Source organism: Cervus canadensis, chromosome 22 (genome assembly GCF_019320065.1).
Source record: "Cervus canadensis isolate Bull #8, Minnesota chromosome 22, ASM1932006v1, whole genome shotgun sequence".
Taxonomy (NCBI): Eukaryota; Metazoa; Chordata; class Mammalia; order Artiodactyla; family Cervidae; genus Cervus; species Cervus canadensis.
The window spans coordinates 25,514,379-25,522,036 of record NC_057407.1 but is presented as its reverse complement, the minus strand read 5'-3'; the positions used below and the strand labels follow the sequence as shown (position 1 = coordinate 25,522,036).

Sequence of the window (7,658 nt, the reverse complement as noted above, 5' to 3'; positions counted from 1 at the left end):
TTTGCTTCCTGGTCTTGATAACTACCATTGATGCTAGCTACTTATTTTCCAGAAGTGGACTAACCACATCTTACTTTACATTTTCTCTATTTGCCATTCAATTTCTATTCATTTCTTTATTATAATATGAATGAATCAAAAAACAGCTTTGTATATGTACTTTTTCTTATTACAGGGGTTATTTCTTCAATCATTTGGTAAAAAGAAAGTGTTAATGCTGTGTCAAGTACTATGAAACATTTTCTAACGTTAGTGAATTTTGCCAAATTTCCTTCCATAAGAGTTTCTCTGTCATTTTGTTAAGTATTGTGTAACCAAGTATTAATAGCTCTCCACTCCCACTAACATTATGCCCACAGGATTTTCTGCAGACCCCAAATGTTCAAATTCACCCTAAACCTTTGAGAAATGGGCCATGTGCCATTAAGAGGATGAGAGGAAGCATGAAATTGGTTATGAACAGGTGCATTGCACAATTGATTATCCAAGCCTCTGTCTCTTCTATAATTAATCATAGGCTCTTTACAAGAGTCATGTTGCAGAGAAACCCACCACTTACAGAGCCAGGAAGGCACCTGGTATCAGGATAGAGGATAAAGACGAGCAGAGGCAGAGAAAACAATGTCGTTTCAGAGTGAGTCTGTTCCTGTGGGCCCGGGGGCTTCACATCATGGAAGTGCCCTGAACTGCTTCCTGTCTGAGAATTTGAATCATCAGACTACACGCCTAGTCTTTCAGGGGGCTCTGTAATTGCTGAGGGAACCAGTTTCCTGGGCCAGGTCCATTAGACATTGTAAGTAAATTTTGGGAAACAGCCTTGCAACCCTCACCAAGGATTTTCTGCAGGGTACTTTCATAAAAGTAGTTTGGTTATTGGCCCAATGATTCCACCTAGCCATAGTCATGCATGTTATATGGGAGCCCACAGACTTCTTTCAGGCTAATAAAGAAGGTGATTTTCTTCTTATGATGCGGATCTCAGTCTAAGACCCAGTTCTAGGTGGTCCACAAGAAACAAATGGTGATGTCGAATTGAACAGCTGGCATCTTTTGCAACATGAACTCGCAGGGAGACAAGCTTAAAGCAAATCACCAGCTGGCGTAGCATTCTAATTTCTGACAGATGTATTAATCACAAGTTTTTATTTCCATAGGCCTACACCCTCACCTCACTCCTGCATCCATAATTTATGTGCTTTACTTCATAGTTCACATTGGTGAAATATACAGGGTGGATTTAGAATTTAGAGTTGGAATTTCTCAGTCTTTAAAGTCATTACATTCTCATGTGTTTTTCATACTCAGTCCAGAAAAAGTCTGCATTTCTACCATTAATATATCACTCTTTCCTTTTCCTCAGAGTTTGAAAGATCTGCGCCCCATATTTTTCCTAGCATTACAGCTTTTTTGAGAGGATTCTTGTCCATTAATTCCCGTTTTTCATGAAGTGTCTTGTCCATCATTCCTCATGTTTTCAGAATCCACATTAAATCTACACCTTTGTATATATTTGAATTTCTTCTCCAACAATCCTTTTCTATAGCTTTTTTCTTTTTCACTTTGAACTTTTTCATATCTTCGTTTCATATCTGCCAACGTAGAATTCTTTTCAAACTCTTAATATTGTAGTAGTAATCACTATAGTAATATTTTTAAGACACCTTAACTTATATTTTACTCATTTATTGCACTTTTTTATCATGTACTTTCTGTGTTCCCTGCATGTTGCTGAGCACTGAGCAGCCAGTGGTGAACAAAAAGTAACTGTCTCCCTGTTTTCATGAAATTCATTGTCTTGTAGAGGTGCCAGATAAGTAGATAAGAATAAGATTTTTTAAAATTGTAACTACCATAAATATTCTGAAGAAGAGGTAAAGAATGCTGGGATGGTGTATGAAAGGAGGATATAATCTGGTCTGAAAAGTCAGGGAAGTAAGTTTGAGAAAGTGACACTGAGCTGAGATAGAAAGGATAATTAGGGGTTACTTTTGTGAGTGAGGGAGTGGGGGGAGATAAGAATGTTCCAGACAGAGGGAAGAGTATGTACAAATCTTATCATGGAAGCAGAGAGTGTCCATGACTCTGAATAAAGGCCACTGTGACTGAAATACTTGAGGAGGGGGAGTGTGATAAGAGATAAAGTTGGTGAAGAAAGCAGTGGCCATATTAATATTTGTCTTCATCCTAGAAGCAGTTACATTAATTTCAATTATCACTGTCTTAGAGCAGCAAATGTTGATCATTTATAACCATGAGAATCATTATCTCTGTTATCCATTGTGCAATATCCAACAAGTCTGAATTCAAATACCTGTATGGCCTAGTGGAGTTGCTGGTGTTATTCTTGCTATTGGCTTGTGATCTTTCTTGCCCTTGATTTTGAAAGTATTATTTTAAAGTACCCAATAATGCTTTCTGATTCTATATTTTCTCTACCCAATCATCTGTCCTAGTGGTGCCTGGCACAGTGCTTCATGCTTAGCCAGTGATCAGTAGATGCTTGCAGGGTGGTGAGGGAGAAAGAATTGAGCTTGAGGTTGCCAGAGGCCTTGTAGAATGCAAAATGCAAAGACCTCTCAAGGAGTCACTGAGAGAGCCATGTGCTAGTATCTCACAAATTTCTTTCTTTCTTTAAAAAAAAAAAACAAAAAAACTTTTATTTAGAAAAGCTGGAATGATTGTATGCTAATTTGAACAACTAGTTTGTTTAAAAAAAGGCCTTTTTTTTTTTTTGACTGCACCTCAAGGCTTGTGGAATTCAAGTTCCCTGACCAGGGATCAAACTCAGGCCTCAACAGTGAAAGTGCAGAGTCCTAATGACTGGCCCACCAAGAATTCCCAAGACAATTCCATTTTTTTATATCCTCCAAGAGTTGGAATCCACTGAGTATGCTTTGTTCTTTCTTCAGTACTGGAGGAAAACAACAACTGATTTTTCAAATAGTAATTTGTTCCTCCCTTTGCCATGTTTAAAATTCTTATAATTCCTCAGACAGTTCTTTCTGGAAAAAGCTTTCCTGTTCTACTCCGGCCAGCCCCAGTGGGTTCACCTTTACATGCTCTGGGACTCTGACAGGAGGTAAGATGCATGAATGTTTCTTCACTGGGAACAAATTTATGATGCAAGAAAAGAGAAAGAGAGTGGATCTATGAACACTCTTTCAGATTGAAGTATATTTCCCTCTAAATTATTACTACTTCTTCAGTTGACTTCTGCTTTCTAAAATGATTCCCCTCTTTTTAAACCTACTACATTGCCATTATCTGGGTTGGGTGTTGACCAACGTAATCAAAGTTGACAGTACACCAACCTGATTTGAACCTACCTCCTGTCATAGGAATGTGAGACTCTGAAACATCAAACAGCATTGTGATAGATCGTTCACTCCTGTGTTGGAGATAATTGTTTCCTCAGAGTAGTAGAAGGCTTTATAATAACTTGGCTAAAACCCAAGAAGCTCGTTAGGTTCATTTCAGATCTGCAGAGCTTCACAGAACGGTTTCAGTGTACAGGATACTGTCATATGTGACAAGTCAACAGGTACTATTCCAGTCCTCACAAATCCCATGCACAAATGTAGTTCTCATTCAAAGCAAATCTGATAGTTACTATAGTAATCAAACACATGGAAAGCTTAGGGAATGAATGTGAAAGAACTCTGTAGAGGAGGTTAACAGTTGGTGTCTTATGTTTTGACCTAATTTGTTTAAGCAACTATATCTGTTGGGGGCCAAGTCCTGTGCTGGGTGCTGGAAATTGGAAGATGGTTCATTTCTTGCCCTTGAGAAGCTCACAGGCTAGTGATGAAGACATAAATAGATCACTGTCATGAAATGTGGCAACTGTAGCATTAGAGGTATGTGCGTAATTGTAAAGAAGCACAAAGGAGGAGGACTGGAGCCTAGAGTAGAGCTAAGGTCATTTCTCAATTTAGTTATTAGGAACTGGATCCTAAAAAATGAATGGGTAAGGGACAGGACAGGTCTCGATAAGGACACCAAGAACAGTGGGAAGTGAGTGTGTATAGACACAAAGGAGTAGAAAGTGTCTTGTTTGAGGAATGACTAGTCATTCTGCATTCCAGAACTACCCTCTTCCAACAGGAGGAAATGCTAAACAAGTTGTTTGTAGGAAAGTTGTAAGCAGACCTAAGAAATTTGGATATTATAGGGCATTATGTGTCATTGAAAATTTCAGCCAGTGTCATGATCAAATACACTTTAGAAGAAGCACAAATGAGAGCGATCTGGAGGCAGGAGACCAAAATGTGAGGCACATACTGTGACCAAGCAAGAAGAGGTGAGGGCAGGGCTAGAGTTAAAGGGGCACTATTGCTGCCCACCTGCCTCAATATCCCATGCAGGCAGAAGAGAGAAAGGTGTTCTGCTGTTTTTCGCTTTCTGAACTGGCTGCCGTAATATACACATTTGGACTGTGACATGTGTTAGATTGCTCAGAGATTTGGTCAGTGTTGTTAAACTGAAGTGAGTTAATTTTCTTTTTTTTTTTATTTTTTATTTTTTGAGTTAATTTTCTAAAGGAACCAGAATCAAACTCAACTAATCATGGACATCAAGATTTTCAGTTCTCATCTGCAAAATGGGGATAATTGTAGGGCCTTCCTTGTAGGGCTGACCTGATAATTAAATGAGATAATGTCTGCCAAGCATCTGACTCTATGCTGACCCACAGTAAACACATAGTAAGTGTTACTTATCATTACTAATGGAGAGTTAATAAGCATCTAGTCTGAGCCATTGAATACTAAGCCAGGCAATAAAGTCATGAGGAGCGTGGGGCTTCCCAGGTGGCTCAATGGTAAGGAATCCACCTGCCAAGCATGAGACCCAGTTTTGATTGCTGGGTTGGGAAGATCCCCTGGAAAAGGAAATGGCAACCCACTCCAGTATTCTTGCCTGGGAAAATCCCATGGACAGACTCCTCTGTCCATGGGATTTCATTCTTGGTGGACTGGAGTCCAACAACTTAGCAACTAAACAACAGCAGCATGAAGAGAACAGAGACCTACTCTTAGTCTCATAGTCTACCTGGAGAAAACAGTACATAAAGAAGTTATTACAAGAATGGGACAAGTTGAAATAAAGGGTATGGAGAAGGTGTTAGAAGTTATAGAAAAGAATGTTCACTCTCTCACTAGAAGGACAAGGTGTAAAGAGTTTTGGGAGAGAAGGCCATTTGCACCTGAGCACAAAGACTACATGAAAAAGGCATCCCAAGCAGTTGAACAGAGCCTTTGTACCCAAAGCAGGTTCTTTGAACCAGCAGCGTCAGAATCAGCAGCATTTGGAATTTGTTATTAATATTAATGCAGATTCTTGAAGCCCACCCACACTACACCTAGAATCTGCTTTTTAGCAAAAACCTCGGGTGACTTGTGTCTGTCTTAAGAGAAGCAGTACAGAGGTGTAGTTGTGAAAATTAACCTGATCACTATAGAATGTGTTACTTGCTGAATCCAAATGACTTATTTTAAAAATTAAAATATAATTGGTGAAAAATTGGTATTTTCCCTTTAATAATTAATTTTTGAGCTAGAGTACATTTCAAAAGGAACCTATATGCGTAACTAACCAATGGATCAGAGAAGTTCCCAGGGAAACTAGAAAATCCTTAGATGAATGAAAATAAAAAATAACTTATTAAACTTCTGGGAGACTGCTAAAGGAGTTCCTAAACTCTAACATAGGCATTTATTATAGCTGTAAATGCCTATATTATAAGAGAAGAAAGGTCACAAGTCAGTAACATAACTTTCCATATTAAGACACTCTGGGGAAAAAAAGAGCTAACTAAACCTAGACCAAAAAGAAGGAAATTATGAAGAATAGAATGAAAATTAATTTTAAAAAGAATAGAAAAACAATAAAAAAAATTGTTGAAACAAAAATTTGATTCTTTGAAAAGATCTATAAAATTGATGAGTCTTTTGCTGGAATGATCAGAATGATCAGGAAAAGAGAGAAGACTCAAATTTCTAAAATAAGGGATGGTCGCAGAGAGTCAGAGATGACCAAGCCAGGAATGATCAGTAAAGTTCAGGGAACATAGTAGGTATATAATATGTAAAATGTTAAATAAGTGAATGAAAAATGAGGTACAATAAAAATTACGATAATTATATTATAATATTAGAATTTTAAAATGACTCTATGTTATCAAATGGATGTGAAAATTTGAAGTAAACAGAAGAAAAATTCTGTGGGACAGGATTATTGGAGAAGAACCTCAGATAAATATATTCTGGGATATAGATCCTTGTTAATGTGCAGAAGATTTAACATTATTAAGATGACAGCAGTCCCCAAACTGATTTTCAGATTCAACAGAATTTTTATAAAAATCCCAACTGAATTTTTTTTTTACATAAATTGAAAAACTCAACTTAAAATGAAAAAGACTCAGAATACCCAAACAATCTTGAAAATGAGCAAAACTGTTGAAGTAATACTTTCCAATTTCAAAACATAATTCAAAGCTACAGTAGTGTGGTACTGGTTTAAGGATAGACATAGAACAATAAAATAGAATTGAGAGTCCAGAAGAAAATGTTATATGTATGGTCAATTGATGTTTGTTGTGAGTGCTAGGATAATTCAACAGGAAAAAAAAAAAAAGTAGTCTTTGTAAGAAAGGGTTTTGGGACAACTGTATATTCGCATATAAAAAAATGACATTGGACCCCTTCCAAAATGAACTCAAAGTGGATTCTTGACCAAAATAGAAGAACAAAAAGTGTTATAAGAAAATTTAGGAGTAAACCTTCACAACCTTGGATCAGGTGGTTTATTTGACATTAAAAGTACAACTGACAAGGAAAAAAAAAGATAAACTGGACTTCCTTAAAATTAATTTTTGCACATCAAAGGGCACTTATTTAAAAAGTGAAGACAGTCCAGAAAAGGACATAATATACTTATAGATTTTACACATGTAAGAAATGATCAGAGGGGATTCCGTGGTGGCTCAGTGGTAAAGAATCTGCCCACCAGTGCAGGAGACACGGGTTCAATTCCTGGTCCAAAAGGATGTCTCATGCCGTGGAGCAGGTAAGCCTGTGCACCACAACTATTGAACCTGTGCTCTAGAGCCCAGGAATCACAACTGTTGAGTCCACACCACACAGCAACTGCTGAAGCCCTCGTGCCCTACAGCCGTGCTCTGTAACAAGAGAAGCTACTGCAATGAAAAGCCCACGCACTGCAACAAAGAGTAGCCCCCACTCACTACAATAGGAGAAAAGCTGGCACAGCAATGATGACCCAGCACAGCCAAAATTAAACAAATAAAATAATTTTTACATGATCACAGTAGATAATTATTTTTTTAGTGATCACAGGTAAATAATATTTTTAAAATAATTTTTAAATGATCATAGGTAGATAATAGTAAATGTTGATAAGAATGGGGAGAAATTGGAGCCCTCATACTTTGCTGGTAAGGATATACAGTGGTGTAGCCACTTAAAAAAATTTTTCTGAGTTTGTTTTTTTAAAAACAGCCTGTTCCTCAAAATATTAGAAATGGAGTGACCGTGTAACCCAGCAATTCCATTCCTGGGTATATACCCAAGATAATTAAAATATATATGTGAACAGATACTTGCACATGAATAATTATAGGAGAATTATTCATTATA

The 7,658-nt window shown here is 37.3% G+C and overlaps 1 non-coding gene across 1 annotated transcript; it reads right to left on the bottom strand.

The window, feature by feature from the left end:
- Positions 1-2,983: 2,983 nt before the first annotated feature.
- Positions 2,984-3,109, bottom strand: LOC122425222. Its single transcript, XR_006264766.1, has one exon. It is a non-coding gene; the product is annotated as a small nucleolar RNA SNORD22 (small nucleolar RNA).
- Positions 3,110-7,658: the final 4,549 nt, after the last annotated feature.